General features: G+C 42.0%; 1 pseudogene; it reads right to left on the reverse strand.

Moving 5' to 3' along the window:
- Positions 1 to 5,679: 5,679 nt before the first annotated feature.
- Positions 5,680 to 7,408, reverse strand: LOC102421065 (annotated as a pseudogene).
- Between the last annotated feature and the right edge of the window lie 1,421 nt (positions 7,409 to 8,829).

An 8,829-nucleotide genomic window follows, 5' to 3' on the forward strand; every position in this document is an offset into this window, starting at 1 on the left:
AAATTAAAATTAACATCTATTTGGGAAAGGACAATGTGAAAAAGTAAAAACTACAAGCCACAAATGGGGAAAAGAGATCTGCAGCAGGTACAGTGACAAAGAATTGTATCCAGAATATGTGAAGGAGTCCTATAAAGCAACAAGATAAAGACCGCGCGGTAGAAAGCTGAAGATGTCGCAACCCCAAAAAATGTGTGAGTGCCACAACAGACACGTATAGAGAGGTGTTCGTAGTGGCAGTGTTTGGGCAACACAAAAACAGACATCCTAAGTGCACACCAAAGACTAATTATAGAGAAATAAAATGTGGTCAGTTAATACAATGGGAGACTACATAGCGATGAAAATGCAAAAGCCAGAGCAGCCACACACGTCTACATGAGTGGATCTTGGGAACATAATTTTGATTGAACAGAGCAAGTAGCAGAAAATTCAGTGTAATTTCATTTTTATGAAGTTTCAAAAGACTCTAAATGAACTATATGGCTTTTCAGGGAACAGCATGTGGTTGAAAATGATAAAGGAAGGAAACTATTTTTAGTACTGCTGCTGGGGGTGGGTTGGGTTAGAGCACACAGGACCCATGGGAATCTGGTTCTCTTTATCCTCACACTGGGTGAAGACACATAGTGGGGTCTTTAAAAATTGTTGTTCTCCATGCCCTGTGCAGATGTTATAAATGATTCTTTTGAATATATTCAATATGAAAAACAAAAAATGTTTTGAGTTTTTCAGTCAGCTCTTTTTTTCTTAATCCTCACCTGAGAAAATGTTAATTGATTTGAGAGAGATAGAGAGAAACATTGATGTGATAGAGAAACATCGATAGGTTGCCTCCTGCAGGACCAGGTATTGAACCCGCATTCTAGGTATGTTCCCTGTACGAGAATCCAACCTGCAACCGGTGAGGTCGAGAGGGCCCCGGTGAGGCCAGGATGGCCCCAGTGAGGTTGAAACGGCCCCGGTGAGAGTTGTAAATGGGTAGTTTCAGTGGGTTGCTTCCAGTCCCGCCTCGTCACGCTTCCTCTTGCTCGCCATGCCTTAGCTTGATTTTTTTATCAGGAATCTAGAACTTCTTAGTTCCTGTGGAAACATAAGCATAGCCTCGACCCCACCTTAAAACGGTAGTTGGGCACCATTGATTAGTAGTGACATCTTGATACATGACAGGTTGTTCTACCGGGACCTCCTTTTTATGTCCCCAATGCATTCCGGCAGCTGACACTGCATCTGTATTCAAATTTTAAAAATTTAAAGTAAATAGAGCTCTTAATAATCTTCGTCGGGGAGTCTGGCCTGATACCAGCTCTTCTCCCCCTTTTTGTTTTTGTAGCATTTCCTTAAGGGTTTGGTTCTGTTGTTCAATAATTGTTTGACCAGTACTGTTTCCAGGAATTCCTGTAATATGTTTAATATCAAATTGTTGAAAAAATTGTTGACACTTACCTGATAAATATGCTGAGCCATTGTCAGTTTTAATGGCTCTGGGTTTGCCTATTACAACAAAGGCTTTAATGCTGGATTTGGAATTCCAGGTTGTAAAGGTTCTATAGGTTTAATAATTTTATTAATCCTTCTTAAATCAGTTAATATTCTCCATTTACCTGATTTTTTTCTTTATAACAAAGACAGGGGAATTTCATGGACTAGAGCTGGCTTCTATATGCCCTAATTGTATTTATTCTTTGATAATAATTTGGAGCGCTTCCAACTTCTCTCTTGTTCGGGGCCATTGCTCTACCTATACTGGTTTAGTTGTTTTTCATTTTAATGGTAGGACGTAACGCTTTGAAGTGGCTCCCTTTATAAATTTTGGTCCTGAACACTGGTGCCAGTGACGCCAGCACCAGCTTGACAAATCATTTGTCTATGACCTTTCTGTAAGGAAGGTATAGTAATTGTAGCCCCCATTTCTGTAAAAGATCTCTTCCCCACAAAGATAGTGCAATGGAGGCGACATATGGCTGTATTTTGCCTTTTTGTCCTTCAGGCCCTTGACATTTAAGTACAGTAGAGCTTTGTAAAATTTCAGTGAGGGTCCCTAAACCTGTAAAAGTTGCATTCACCTTATGTACTGGCCAAGATTGAGGCCAGTGCAAAGTAGAAACTATAGTTACATCAGCCCTAGAATCCACTAGGTTGATAATTTTTATTCCCTCTGGGAATAAACTGTAAAAATTGAGGTCTTTGGCCTCCCAAGACTGTATGCTAAAAAACCTTTTTTCCTGTGCTACCAAATCTTCTAGTTTGCTTAACTGGTGCTGTATGCCCTATTTGTTTATAGGGAAGTAATAATAATTGTGCCATTTTTTCTCTAGCCTTTATATTTATAATACCAGAAGCAGACATCATAACTAATATTTCTCCTTCATAATTTGTATTAATAACTCCGGGAGCATGTTTAGCTTTCCCTTGTGGGACTTTTGCCTTCAGACAATTTTTTTTTCATATGTTCCACTTTCCCACATCCATGGCATTTAGCAGGATGGGAATTGCATTTTTTAATGCATCAGTAAGAAGATTAGGATTATTATTAATTATTTATATAAAATTTTAATAAGATTATTATTATTATTATTATATTAATATTATTTATATAACTTTAGAAAATGATTGGGCTGGGATGCTAGCCTCCTCTATTTTTGACCAAGCCTTTAAGCAACAAGCTCTAATCTGTGTAATAACAGCATCCTCTAACAGCACCTGCTGCTGTAGGCTACTATGTGTCCCAGTTCCTGTTAACTGGTCAAAATTACATCCAGGTGGATTTTGTTGGTCGTTAATCATCGCCACTCTCCTGGCTTCTTCCCACCACCAGGATTTAAATTGCAGATATTGCCCTGGGGCTAATACTGCCTTAGCTATAACATTCCAAGTATAAGGAATTAATTTATAATATGTATAAATTAATTTTATATTAATATATAAAAATTAATAACATATATAATTATATATAATAATATTATAATTAATAATACATATAACTCTTGAGGGTATTGAGCATTAGCAGCTCTTTGTGTCCTCAGGTGGGTGGGTGGAGGCTCAGCTGCTAACGCCAGATTAATGGCTAGTGCCGCTTTACTTTCACTTTTCGGCGGCGGTGCAGCCAACTCCTGAGGGCTTTTATTCTCTTTCTTTTCCTTACTACTGTAAGTAATAATTCTTTTAGACTCCCTAAAAGTTCCTTCATCTCTGTTTCCCTTCTCGCCACCCTTCTTTTCCTTAACTTAGGGGGGTGGGGGCGGGGGTAACGATCCTCTTCCGAACCAGCAGAAGATGAATCCTCCAGCTCTGAATCGCTGGCTGAGGTTATTCTTTCATAACCCCCTACTTCATTTTTAACCCTAGCTTTCTGTCCTTTATTTGACTCCCTCGGTTCAGTGACCTCTAACGGGAGCGGCTCAGGTGGTAGTGATTTCCCAGGAGGGAGAGGCTCAGGGCTTAGACACCCAGCTCTTGTTGCAGCACTTTGTGACTTCATAGGAATTTCTTCATAATCTTCAGAATCAGACTGAAAAGGCTGTAAAGCTAACGTTACTAAATTAAAAACAGCCCATACATCAGCCTCTATAGCATTTCCCTGTTGGTGAGCCCTCCTTAATGACCTTCCAACTTGTTTCCACAACTTAAGATTTAACTGCTGTTTTCCTTCTGGGTTAAACCAATAACAGTGCTGCTGAATTGCCTCAAACAATTTTTTAAAAGCCTCATTCTTCACTTTTACCCCTGAACTCTTTAACAATGATTTCAAGACAGCTATATATTGACTCTGCATCGACGGGCTAGTCCCCATACTCTGCTTCTATTGCCGAAAGTTCCGCGTACTCGGCGCTGGCATCTCCCTTTCGGTCCCACGCCCCTTAGACTCACCCCTGGTCCCTGTTCTGGCGCCAGATATTGATGTTCTTGGTGAACAGAGACGCAGAGATGAGTCGGACGACAGGATACGGAGAAGCAGAGGGCTACCGCTCGCTCAGGCGAATAGCAAAGACCCTCTGATGCCTTCTGGCTTTTATTGGGGGTGAGCACAGCAAATAACAATGGAGTACAGCAAGTGACAATGATTAACAATGGGGTACAGCAAGTGACAATGATTAACAAACATGCTTTATGAAATCATCAAAGCTAAGTTATACATTACACTATTAATTTCCTATATTATACAAAGACTCTTTCCACCTGCAGCAGTGCACCCTCCCCTGAACTTTCTATGCCCTCATGGACTATTCATCACGTCAACCAAAGTTCTGCCTCGGAACAATAAGTCTTGCGTGCAAGACTTTGTTCTGACGCGGCCTGTGTGCAGGCTCACGCCTTCTCCCAGCAGAGCGTCCTCTTCTAGTTAACTTCTTTCCACTTTACCGCAACACATCTCGACACAGCTATGTGGGTCTGTGTGGCTGGAAGGGACTCAGCACGCCCCCAAGTTGGCCAGGCAGTCAGTTGGTCAGTGAGGAACCAGGACAAGTGCCGGGTGGTCTGTGACTCCCAATCCTGTGTCTTTCTGTGATCAAACCCTGACACTTGACACCTGAGAGTCTGTGCTTTTTCTCCAAGAACTCAAGTTGGCTGAGAGGTGAGAGGTGCCAACTCCAATTGAAGAAGCCTTTGGAGGACTCAAAAGACAATGTTCTCTCTGTTATCTGCACAATGGAGTTACCCAAACCCAACATCACAAGGCACAGTTCTGACCTGAGGAGCACAAGGACCCTGTAGTGTTAATGTATGAACCTCAGGCTCAGGAAACCACCTACCTGTGGTTGATCAGCAGTCAGAGTCTCCCGGCCAGTGCCAGGCTGCAGCTGTCCAAGGACAACAGGACTCTCACTTTACTCCCTGCCACAAGAAATGACACAGGACCCTATGAGTGTGAAACCCGGAACCCCGTGAGCGCTGGCCGCAGTGACCCATTCACCCTGAATGTTCTCTGTGAGTAACTTCTGTCCCTGCCTTCTCAGAAACTTTTAAGGCCTTCCTACAGCTACCAGGGATATAAACACAGCCTCGGAACAATAAGTCTTGCGTGCAAGACTTTGTTCTGACGCGGCCTGTGTGCAGGCTCACGCCTTCTCCCAGCAGAGCGTCCTCTTCTAGTTAACTAAAAAAACCAAAGGGAAAATGGGGAAAGGAGCTCTTTTAAAAGATTGACTAATAACTTGCCTTACCTAAGAAGCACCACCTCCCCCATCTCCTTAAAAAGTGTTTACCAAGGGCAAATATAAATCTTGAAAGTCTTCTCTAAAAATTAATAAAAGGCTTAGCCATCTGAATGAATAAGTTCAACTTTTTCCAACTCTTATCAATGAATGTTTTTTGCCTTGTTGTACCTGTCTTATGAGTAAAATACTTTATTTATTTATGTTTTTAAATAAATTATTATGGTTTGTTTAATGAGGTTATTTCTACATCAGATTATAGTTCAAAAGCATTTATATGTGTGTGATCTGAAGAGAATGGTGTACAATCAACAAGACTCTTCTTAAAACTTTCTTCCATGTACTTCCCCCATCTTGCTGTTCAGCAATAAAAGGCATTTTTAGGTTTATATAAACACATCCTTTACAACTGCCTGAAAAGAAAATTAGTATGTCAATAGCATGGGCATTCAGTAAATAAGACACAGGCCAGTAAGTTCAATTGTGCAGTTGTGAAAGGTAACGGGAAAGAGGTTTGGAAACCTTAAGGCTGGGCAATCTGCCATGTTTCCAACATGTCTTCAACGGCCTTTAGAGAGCGTGGTTTCCTTCTTCCTTCAGCCTGCAAACTGATCAGCTCTGTTTATTTGATGAGCTGCCCAACTAGCATATTGTTCTTTTCTGCGTTTGCACTTGCTTTTGGGTTAGAAGCAATATGACTTGCTCATATGTAAAGTCAGAACAAAGCTCTCATATTGCTGCTGCTCAGTGTCAATGCCTGTGCAGAACACTTTCTTGAAAGTTCAAGGTATTCAAGTCCACCTTGGGTGTGTCTCACCTCAGCGTACTGCTGACAATGTACGTGGTTGTGTGGATTAGTCAGTATAAGCCCCTCTGAGGAAAAGGCTGCTTTAGCGAGTCATGTTCTGTTGGGGTCCATCCCCAGCAGGTCCAGGGGTTCCCAAAGGTGTGGACGGAGTCGGCAAAGAATGAAGGACACGGAGGGAGCATTCAGTTGGTCAGCATGGTCAGGTTCTTTTTTTATTGTCCTGTTACATCTATATTTATACTATTTGATCCCATAAGCATGCCTCTATAATTACATCATGGTATGTTTTGGGAAACCTTCTACAGTTCCTAGTTTCATTTCCATAATCCTGTCTCTATCTAGTTCTGTTGATTTCAATCTTGTCTAGGTTAATCTCTGTGTTCCATTATAAGGGCTATTCCAAGGTCACTATTCTATTGCTCTACTGATAAACTACAAGGAAGTGACTGAAGGAGATTATCCTACCCAGTAAAGGTTATGTCCTCCCAGCCTCGCTGCTTGCCTTCCCTGGGACTGCCCTGTGTCAGTGGGTCTCCAGGGGTATAGGCTTTGGTGCTTTCCCTGGTGGGCAGACCCCTGGGGATATGGGCCCAACAAGTCCCAAATTTATTGCCAACAGTCTTAGTCCAAGTTCTTCATAAGTCCTTTCTCGGGGAGGTGGCCCTGGCTAGAACACATAGCGCTAAGAAGGGGAGCAAACATATTAAGAACAGTATGCCAAGTCCCTTGAAACATAAGCTGTGCAGATGTTTCTTTCCTGCAGCAACTGTGTCAAGCAGCAAGGGTGGACCGGCTTCCGGCAAATTCCCCCATTTTTATTTTTTAAATGACAGCGCGAGTAAATCAGCGGCCACCTCTCGGATTGGGTTGTTTAAGACCCGGAAGAAGACTTGTTTGTGATTTTGCTAACAGGTCAGCCCGAGGCTTAACCTTATATCAGCTCCCCACAATGTACATTGATATGAAGCCCTGTACATCCAGGCCAGGCTTCTTGGTCTCCAACAAATTGTTCTAGACACTCATTCAGTTCCCGAATGGCCTCCACACTTGCCCCTGGGCTTTTAGAGTGGCAATCTTATGCTTTCCAGGTGCAGTGTTAGTTGGACTTTCATGTAAGATTCGATCATACAGCTGTACAGCATCATCGTATCTTTCCATGGCTACAAATCTCATGTCAGTTAGTGCTTGACTCTGTGGCTGCCAGAGAACTGTCTTCCCAACTCCTTAGCCAAGCCAAGCTGAGTCTTCCTGCCCATAGTCTAGGCTGCACTATCACCTGTTCATATAGATCCAAATATCAGCTCCAAGCTTAGTAGCATCTCCATGAATTAGTTCCTGTCCAACTTTCACAATTTCTATTTCATGAGTTTTCTTTTTTCCATTTTCTCATTTCCTCTTGCATTTCTTCCTAGGCAACATCATAAAGCTTTGATATCTTCACCATCTTCCCAGAAAATTAATTTCTTTTTAAAATGAAAAGATCAGGTTGCTAGTTGTGCTTGTCTGTATGTCTGCCTCTGCAAGAACTATTTAGAATTGTTTTATTTTTAAAAACCCTCAGTTTAATAGGCTGACAGAAATTAAGAAATATTAACAAAACCTAACCCAGTTTCCAGTGCATAACCTGGCAACATTTCTCATGGATAAGATGATGCTAATTTTTGACAGAGGAATTGATAACATATCTAAAGGAGGAGTCCATGACATACATAAAACAGATGAGTATTTATATGATTGAAGATATTCTTATGTTTCTAATGAAAATGATTGCAACTGCTAAGGAAAAAACACTTTATTGTTAACACTGTAAAAAAAATCACATATTTATTTTAGATGAAGGAGCTTCATGAACCAACATGTAGAAGAATGGTTTAAGGAAATTAAATATGTATAATCAATTACTCATACTTGCCTTCCTCCATACTACTTAACTGAAATATCAGTAATTCAAAAATTACTTCCACAACAATCTGATTACATACCATCCAATACGGCAGATGGAAAAGGATATAAGAGCATAAAAATTAAATGAATTTCTTTAAACCCAATACAGTCTATGGCCTGTTTCTGTGGTTAGGTCTGTGCCCCGCGCCCTGGAGGGGACCTGGGCTGGATGGAGAAAGCACACTGGATGCAGAGAGGGTGGGGAGGGCATCTCTTTGGGAGAGAACAGCTGTCAGCCCAGGCACTGGCTCCAGGATTAGAGAAGTGATAAGGGTGGGGAAAGGCAGGGCCAGAGGCTACAGTGGTGGACTTAAGAGTGGCCTTGCTGACCACCTGCCTCTTAGGAGAACCTCCAGGGAGGCTGAGTCCACACTGTGAGTGAGTTGAGGAGACAATCCCAGACCTGAGGGAGGGACAGGGAAAGGGACCAGAGTAGAAATGAGAGCCTAGAGCAGTGGTTCTCAACCTTCCTAATGTCACGACCCTTTAATACAGTTCCTCACGTTGTGGTGACCCCCGATTTCATTGTTACAAATTGAACATAATTAAAGCATAGTGATTAATCACAAAAACAATATGTAATTATATGCGTGTTTTCCAATGGTCTTAGGCGACCCCTGTGAAAGGGTCGTTCGACCCCAAAGGGGTCGCGACCCACAGGTTGAGAACCGCTGGCCTAGAGGGTACAGTGAAGGAATACATAGGGTGCAGAGAAACCTTCTAAAGGCTTCCAGATGGCATCTTTTTGGTCACTGGTGCCAGGAAGCCTGGATCCTTCCCTTCTTAAAGTATTGTCAGCACTTCCTCAGGAGGCTGGAGGAGCCGTGAGCTACATGCTCCGGGTGGTGGAAAGTCTTGAAAAGTGTACTGATCTGTGCATGTTCCTTTGAATACACAACTGTTCAATCCTAGTTGGTTCAG

This window comes from Myotis lucifugus, unplaced genomic scaffold, assembly GCF_000147115.1.
Source record: "Myotis lucifugus unplaced genomic scaffold, Myoluc2.0 scaffold_1645, whole genome shotgun sequence".
Taxonomy (NCBI): Eukaryota; Metazoa; Chordata; class Mammalia; order Chiroptera; family Vespertilionidae; genus Myotis; species Myotis lucifugus.